This window comes from Phasianus colchicus, chromosome 15 (genome assembly GCF_987193195.1).
Source record: "Phasianus colchicus chromosome 15, bPhaCol1.hap1.1, whole genome shotgun sequence".
NCBI lineage: Eukaryota > Metazoa > Chordata > Aves > Galliformes > Phasianidae > Phasianus > Phasianus colchicus.
In genome coordinates, this window is record NC_143450.1 from 14,377,874 (window position 1) to 14,385,910 (window position 8,037).

At 46.1% G+C, this 8,037-nt stretch overlaps 1 long non-coding RNA gene across 1 annotated transcript; it reads right to left on the reverse strand.

Moving 5' to 3' along the window:
• Positions 1 to 2,374: 2,374 nt before the first annotated feature.
• On the reverse strand, positions 2,375 to 7,764 carry LOC116231919 (uncharacterized). The gene is made up of 3 exons (XR_004167567.2): positions 7,719 to 7,764; positions 5,956 to 6,018; positions 2,375 to 3,009 (listed from the first exon to the last, which is right to left on the reverse strand). It is a non-coding gene; the product is annotated as an uncharacterized LOC116231919 (long non-coding RNA).
• Between the last annotated feature and the right edge of the window lie 273 nt (positions 7,765 to 8,037).

The window sequence follows — 8,037 nt, forward strand, 5'->3', positions numbered from 1 at the left end:
GATTGGCTGGGTGCAATCAATGGACTCTTTCTGCCTTCCTGACCTGCCTGCAGCCAGGAAACATCAGCAGCGAGGTGTGCCAGGCACAGAGCAGTGCCCGGAGCCCGGCTGCACCGCGTGTTCTTCTCCCTCCCTGATGCTCACTGTGCCTGTATTGCCCTACAGCAGTACACACAGCTTGCTACAGACTGATGGCCACATTCTCTTTATAATAAAGGCTTAAAAACGTGTCCTACGTGGAACTGTGATGCTGCTTAAGCTCACACATAATATTTAATCTTCAGGGCGTGCTGTTTTCATTTGCTGTATGTTTCAAAGGGAAAACTGCATGGCTCTGCCCAATACAAAACAACAAACTGTAGCACTCTGATGGGAAATCGTTTCCAGTTTCTTTTCATCAAGTGAGATGAATCCAGCCCTGAGCAACCCCTGTTGCCTCCACTCGCCCATCCCTGAGCAATTGCGTAACAAAGCGCTCAGCACGCAGTGATTCCCACAGTGAGAAGATAAGGGAGTATATCGCATTTGGTTACGAAAGCAGCAGTCAGTTCAGAGATTTAGACTTACGAGCAGCTGTGAGTATGGAAATAAAACAGACCTCTTTCAAAATATACCTTAAGATCCTTTGCCAAACATCTATCCTTATTCACCTTAGCCTTTTTAATTAAAAGGGAGCAAATTCCATCATTACAATCCGCTGACTGTCAGTAGGAGAGGGAACATCTGCCCTGTTTAACCCAACTCTCAGCAGGATTTTCCCAAAATTCCTTTTTATAGGCTTTAGCTTTATTAATACTATAAATACAACAAATTGTATCAGTTCAAATATCCACCACATTTTATTCCAAATGAGCAGGACACCTGGTTTTTAATAACCGTGGGTGTAAGCCATGGAGGGGAAATCTTTATGAAATGCAGTGAAATTTTAATGAAATGCCACGTAGTGACTGGAAGTATTGCCATTAACTTTGCTGGAATCGGCTTTTGCCTTCCAACTGCCATCCCTCTCTCCACACACAGGGACGATGTGTGCCTCCTACTGATACCTACCCAGCCTGGCCATGCCATCCCTTCCTTTCCATCCATATGTTCAGCAGCTGTCCCACACCTGTGCTCACTCTATTTGCTTTCCTCTCCCTTGCTTTGCTGAATTACAACTCTGAGTATCTCCCAGCCAGCCTCTTGCCTAGGCTGCAACTACACGGGAGCTCAGGTGTGAGGCTACATCTGAGTGCAAAGACCAGCATAACCATTTTGGTGTCTAAGCTTGACAGTAGCACAGCCACTGATGTGTAGCACTGCAACTGAGGTGGGCAGGAGGACTTAGAGCCATGCCATGCATCAGCCGGTGCAGGATTCATTCCCCCGTCCCATCACAGAACTGTGGTCCCCACTTCCCCCTGCTTCCTTCTCTCTCTCCTTCCCTCCTTCTCCTCTCTCTTGCAGGCAGCTGGTTCTAGTGCAAGAGCCAGCTTACCCTATCTATAGTGGATGCTGCATGGTGTAAGCCTGACAGGTGTTAACTGTCTTTCTTGGACTTAGCATTGCTTCCAGAGATTCCAGTTTGTTCAAGTTGCATCCACTGAAAAGAGTTCTTTCACCTCCTCAAGAACTCAACAGTTACCACCAGCCAGGGTGCTTGTTAAAATGGAGAGAGAGAAAAAAAGATGCACCATCATTAAGAAATAGAGGTTATAAAAGCTGACAGGTTTGTGGGACAAATAGTTCCTTTGTACCCTGCAACAAAGCATGATCTGAATGACTTCCATCATCAGCAAAATGTTCATCATGTGGAGTGCAGGGAGACTTCAGTCTTCCTGTATAACAGCACATGTTGTTACATACACATAAAATGCTTGGCTTGGGTATTCTGTTTAGCTTGGTGTGTTTTCCAGTTTCCACTTCAGCCCTTGGAACTGACCCGTTCTTCACACCTGAAGCTACAGAAGGTCTGTAGACCAGTTCTGGACATGGAGAAAGGGGTAGGAGAAAGCTGGCAGGGAAAGCAATGCCTCCGGAGCCCAAAGGGTAATTATTTATGTACCAAAATGTCACTGGCTGGAGCACGGACTGGAACAAACCACAGCACTGAGAACTGCTTCATGTTGAGGAATGGGATTTCTCCAACAGGCGCTGTGCTCACGGATGGAATTTCCAAAATAAATGGAGCCCCTGCTCTGCCTGTTGTCCTGGGGCTCCGACCCATAGCTGCTGCAGGGGGTGGGAACCTTTCCATCCACTTAAACACACTTCGGATGGAGTCTGAGGTGCAGAAACACTGGATTTTGTGCACAGAAAGTTAATTAGAAAAATTCTGTTGGCTACAGTTGTTACCGTCTTGCATGTTTGTGGATTTGTCTGGCTGGACACATGGTCAGAAGAAAGAACTGGGACTACAAACATCCTCCCCTGGAGAATTTACTTCTCTTATTCCCATCTGACCAAACCACCAACCTCAACAAACATCTTGACACCAGACTCTTTTCTAACATGTTTGCTAATCTGCAATGGTAATGAGAGCAGAAGGGCCTGAGTCCATTGTTACTGGTGAGGAAAGACAGCGTGTAAATCAGAAGCAAAATCTGTTTGAAGAACCAGAGATGAATCCATCTTCCCCCTAGAAATCTTTCAGCTTGAGATACAATCCACTGCCTGGGGCTTGGGGGGCTTGGATCCTTGCTTCAGTTTGGCCACGAGCCCACTGGGTGATCAGGGCAATCCACCTCTGGGCTCTGTGTTTCACCAGAGACATCTGAAATGCTCCACAATCAGCCATTTCCTGGCAGCCCCGATGCTTCACAGCTCGTGGGTTTTTCCTTAACACTCCTGCGCTCTCTGTAGAGAACTCTTGCAACACTGCAGTTCTGAGGGCACAGCTAGAAGTCGATCCATGTGTCTCCAGGCTTTCCCTCCAAGCCCTGTGTGTCCGCTGACAAATCCTTCACTTGTGCCCAGTTTTACACCCACGTCATCCGCGGTTATGCATCTATCAGGAGAAATGGTTTCTTACTGCAAAAAATAAAGTAAAATAAAGAAATAAAATGAATTTATGATGAAATAATGACCGTGCTGGTGAAGCAGCCCTTAGTCAGAGAGCTGAGCTGCGGGTGTTTGTTACTCATGGTGAACACAGCCTTAGCTTTGTCAGTGCATTTCCTTGCCCAGGAGCAAGCAGAACAAGGATGCAGCCTGTACACCTTCAGCTGCAGCCATGGAGCTTCACCTCTCAGTGCTGGACTTGGGTTTGCCCAGCGTTCATGGCTGAGAGAGATCCAGTTCTTCTGTTCCTTGGGCTTTGGCAGTGACGGTCTGAGGTATTAATCTGAGATCTGTGCACTGAACCTTTGATTGCCCTGAGCCAATGAGGAGCTGCGGTTAATTTTAATCCTCTGCATGTTCCAATGCAAATCCAGAAATCGGCATTAGTATATTTTGCTGGCATCGCCAAAGGATTGTGAAACAGGAAATTAAGAGCACAATAACTTAAACAAAATCTTATGAAGAAATAATAGCAGTGAAACGGGTAATGAGTCAGAGTGAAGCTGGGCTGCTCAGAGGAGGCTGTGAGAGCTGGGTACCCATCCAGTGGGATTTGGGACCTATTGCCTCTTATGTATCTGGAAAATTCCAGCCTAAAGCAGTTGCTAACATTCTATTGCAACTTTATATCTTCATAGTAAAAACTCTCCGCAAAATTGGCTTTCCTCTTATGCTGAGTCCCAACTTGAGCCTTTGCCTGGAGGTATTCCTGGAGTCTATTGACTGCAGCAGAGGATGTGCTTCTGTGCTGCACCAGAGGAATGGAGGCTGAAGGTCTTGGTCTCCCCCGAGATGCAGAGTTTGTCTCAGGTTTTGGATCCTCCATGTTCTGCTCATGCACTGTCAGTCGATCACTGATGTCAGTCACTGCACTGAACCTGCCACGAATACTATTTATGCATGACGGTTACCCTACTAAATTACTTGCAAAGATTTAATAAGTGATAGATGCTATCAAGAGGAACAGGTGTCACGAGTGACTATACTCATATGAACAATACATAACAAGTCATAAAAGAATAATTCTGTAACAGCAGATTAATCATCATTAGCCCTCTCTGGAATATTTATAATTGGAATCAGGTCATTAATTTTCTGCCTACAACCAGCAGCAGGCTAACCAGACACTTCCAGTGCTGTGCTGCACCTCTGAGGTCTGTGCTCACGTGGGGCTGACACAGCACTGCTGAGAGCTCTGTGAGTTGGGCTCCTCCACCACCACCACCATCAGGGGACATCATCCTACCTGGACATGCATAAAAAGACCCAGAGCATTTGCCAGCCTGTGGGCTGGTCAGGTCCATGGGGAACAGGCTCTGGAGCTGTAATGTCTGTCTTTCTTGTAGCAGAGTCTGGGATTATGTCTGAGCCCATGGAACTGAAGAAGTTACTGTGTGAATTTGTATTTCTGTGTGTCTGTGTGTCTGTGTTTGTGTCAGCCACCACCGGAAACTCAGCATCTGGAATCGATTGTGCCACAGTCATCCTGAGCTGAGCTGGAAGCCAGAAGAGCTTCAGCCTGCATCGGTGCACTTATTTCCTCCATGCCTGTGGGATTTTTAAAGCACAGAACAAACCAACCCTCCCCACGCCCCGAAATGAACAGCTCTAATCTTCACAGGTTGACTTCATTCATCAGTTCTAAGGGTCAAATTTTGACCCTTCCATTCGTGTTGGATAACAGGCATTGCAGGGAAGGCTTGCTGCTCCTGCCTCACCCAAAAGTGCTCAACAGTTCCAGAATCACAGCAGCCCCCCAGAAGGGCTGCCAGAGTGCTGCCTATTCCTCTGCTTGGTCAAGGACATGCAGCCACATTTCACCTCCTTCCATTGCTCACAGGAGGTGGTAAGACCACGGAGGAAGCTGCAAACTGCCCCTCTAGAGCCCTGTGTCTCCCTGATGCGCATCACCTCTGCAAGGCTTTAAAGCACTGTAAATCTGGGAATAAATCATTCATCCTCTGGCACAGCCCCCTCCTGGGTAATGCCACGTTGTGTGGTGCAGCTGAACCACGCTGCTCACATGGCTAGAAAGCCCCTTATTTCTGTACCAAAATGATTCTTACATGGCTCTTTGCCACAGGCACTGTCTTTCCCACGTGTTTACAGAAGGTGACCAGCATCCATTGTCACTGCTGCAGACAGAAGATGTCAGTTCTCAAAACGCATCCTTGAGGATGGGAATGGTGATGTGGGCAGTCAGTACTCCCCTTTCCTGCTGCTGCTTTGCCATTTCCATTTTCAACACAAACTCTGTGTTTTCTCGTTCTCTAGGGAAAATAATTGAATCAATGGTTCCTTGTTAATCCCTATTTCATGTGATCATAGAATATCTTGAGTTGGAAGGGGTCCATAAGGATCACTGAATCCAACTCCTGGAATTCCCTCCAGTTTCTTTGACTCTCCTGGTGATACCAAACCAAAGGCTTTAATGAGGTCCTGGAGCTGAGATCCTTTAGAAAATTGCATATCAAGGAAAGATTTTGTTACTGTCTGATGTTACCTTTGATAACTTACAGTTGGGCTTTATTCTGGTTTTCTACACCTGAATATAGAGTGAGATGTCAGACGCACTTGGGTGGTGTAATGTGCAGTGTGTGAAGGCAGTGATGCTGAGCTGAATAAAGTTAATGGGAGTTTTGTGGGAGATGTAATGGCCATCTTCCAGAAGAAGCATAAAATATCAGGAAACTATGTTTGGAGCAAATAGAAACCTCCTCAGCTTTTTAAATGCAAGAAAAGAAAAGAAAAGGAAAAAAAAAAGGCATAATAATCTGTATTTTTCCTTGTAGTTTTCCTTGATACCAGGAAGGCTTTGGGTCTTAGCAGGATAAATGAAACCAGGGCTAGTGAAGGAGAACCTCCCCTGAAGTCTGCTTTCTGCCTGTCTCACGCTTTCTGCTCACCTTTCCTTACCTTCTCTCAGTAGCCACCAAGCTGAGGGGTGTGCTGCCAGCTGGTGGAGAGCAAAGGAGGCTTCTGCAATGAAAAACGTGTGTGCTCTTATTTCAGAGCACTAAAATAAGAAGCAGGAGGCTCTGTCCATGTACAATCAACCCATGGTGGGACTTGGTCTGCCCATCTCTCATTAGAGCTGCATTACCCCAAGGAGATGGGACAGATGCAGCTCCCCCACGTTGGATGCAGTGTAAGACTTTGAGCTCTCAGCATTGTTTTGCTGCTTTGGATATCCAAGCTCATATTGGATTAGATAATGTGGGTTATGGGACACTCTCCTGTGTCTCATGCATGCTGCTCTCTGTGCCTGTCACTCTGGATACCCTCCTAAGCAGCAGCAAGGCACCTGGAGGGGAGAGCGTTGGCCTGGGGAAGGATGAACTGCACAGGAAAACCAAACACCTCTTTCTTTGTAGGTACCAGGGTTTGCTCACATGTCCTCTTCTACCCTGGTCTTGTATATACAAGAGCATGTGAGAGCTTGTCTCACCTAATAAGTGAAGACCCAAAGGGACTGTTCAGCTCACAGGACTGAATTTCAGTCTTTTACAAAGATGCAGGAGAAAGCAGCTCTGTCACCAGCTCTGCATTTGGCTGGCTGTTCTGTGGCTTTGCCATATGAGTATACCCAAGAACGTGGGCTTTTTTGGGTAAAATTGTGCTGCAGTTTGCAGGGACAGATCAGCTAAATCTCAACACTGGGAGTGTTGTATGAAACTAAATAGCAGCCCGCTATATTTTTTACTGTATTGCTTTCCAAGGGCACATGGGAATAAAATGCCCCTCAGTGATTTTGTGATTCAAATACTTTTCAGCTATCTCTCCCCTCGATTCTGCCACTGAATTTGTGCCAGACTGCAGCTAGTGACTGATCAGATAGGGATGTTTAAACTGAGGAAACAAAGAAACCCTGGTGATTTATGAAGGGGTACAGATTTTCACTGCATATGAATCTTGACAACGTATGTTATGTCTACATTCAGCAACAAATCTGTTATCTCCTGGCCTCAAAAACATGCCACAGATGCAAGTCATAGAAAAACAGCTGCTACAAAAGGAGATGTGTAAGTAGTTACCAGCAAAAAAATCCACAAATCTAAACAAATGTGAACTACTATGATGTCTCACTGCTTACCACAACAGAGAGAGCAAATCTGTTTTAGAAGGCAAATGTTGCAGAGCGTCAGTCCCCAAATCAGGAACATCCCAGCAAGACCTCCCACAGCCACAAGGAAACGAAGAGGGACAAAAGGTCAGGGCAGGCAGCACTACCTGTGCTGCATGGCCAGGTCTGAAATCCCACAGTGTGCCAATGGTTAAACCACTTCCATGCTCACACTGTCCCCAGTTTAGCATCACCGCTGCAGGCTGATGACACCATCAAAGCGAGGTGTCCCAGAGATGGTTTTAACTCCCCTATCCCAATTGCTAAATTGCATATCATTGCAGGAGGAGCTAGGTCTCAATTAAAAACCCCATGGATTGTAACTTGGCCACTGGGAGCACTGCCTGCTGCAGACTGAGGCAGGGGTTGTTAGATCACAGGAGCTTCCATGCAAATATGTGGCTAGAAAGAAAGCAGAGCCTCGAACACGCAGAAATTGGAGTTCTCTCAATTATGGGGTATCTCTGAAAAGTTTGATTTGACACAGTTGGCTTTTGGCCATAAAGTCATGTCAGTGGAAAACAAGTGCCAGAGAATGAGGTCTTTGACACTGTACCTGTTAGACGATAGATCTTCAAAGTGAGACAAGAACTGGACTTCATATACGTTCATTATGAAGTGTTATAGAATGGATGATGCATTCTGAGTCTTGGTTCTTAAAATCTCCTGGCTGTGCACTGAGGAGCTTTCTGCCTGAATCTTTGTGGGCACATGAAGTTTACTAGTGGGTGCAAAAGGAGATGCAGTAGAGCATTTTCTCCTGCTGAAGTATCCACTGCATTATAAGTCTGTAATTGCTCAGCCCTTTGCACTGTAAAAATAAGAGACCATGAAAATTTGGAGGAAAGCTCCCGAGCTCCCCAAAGATGCAAAAA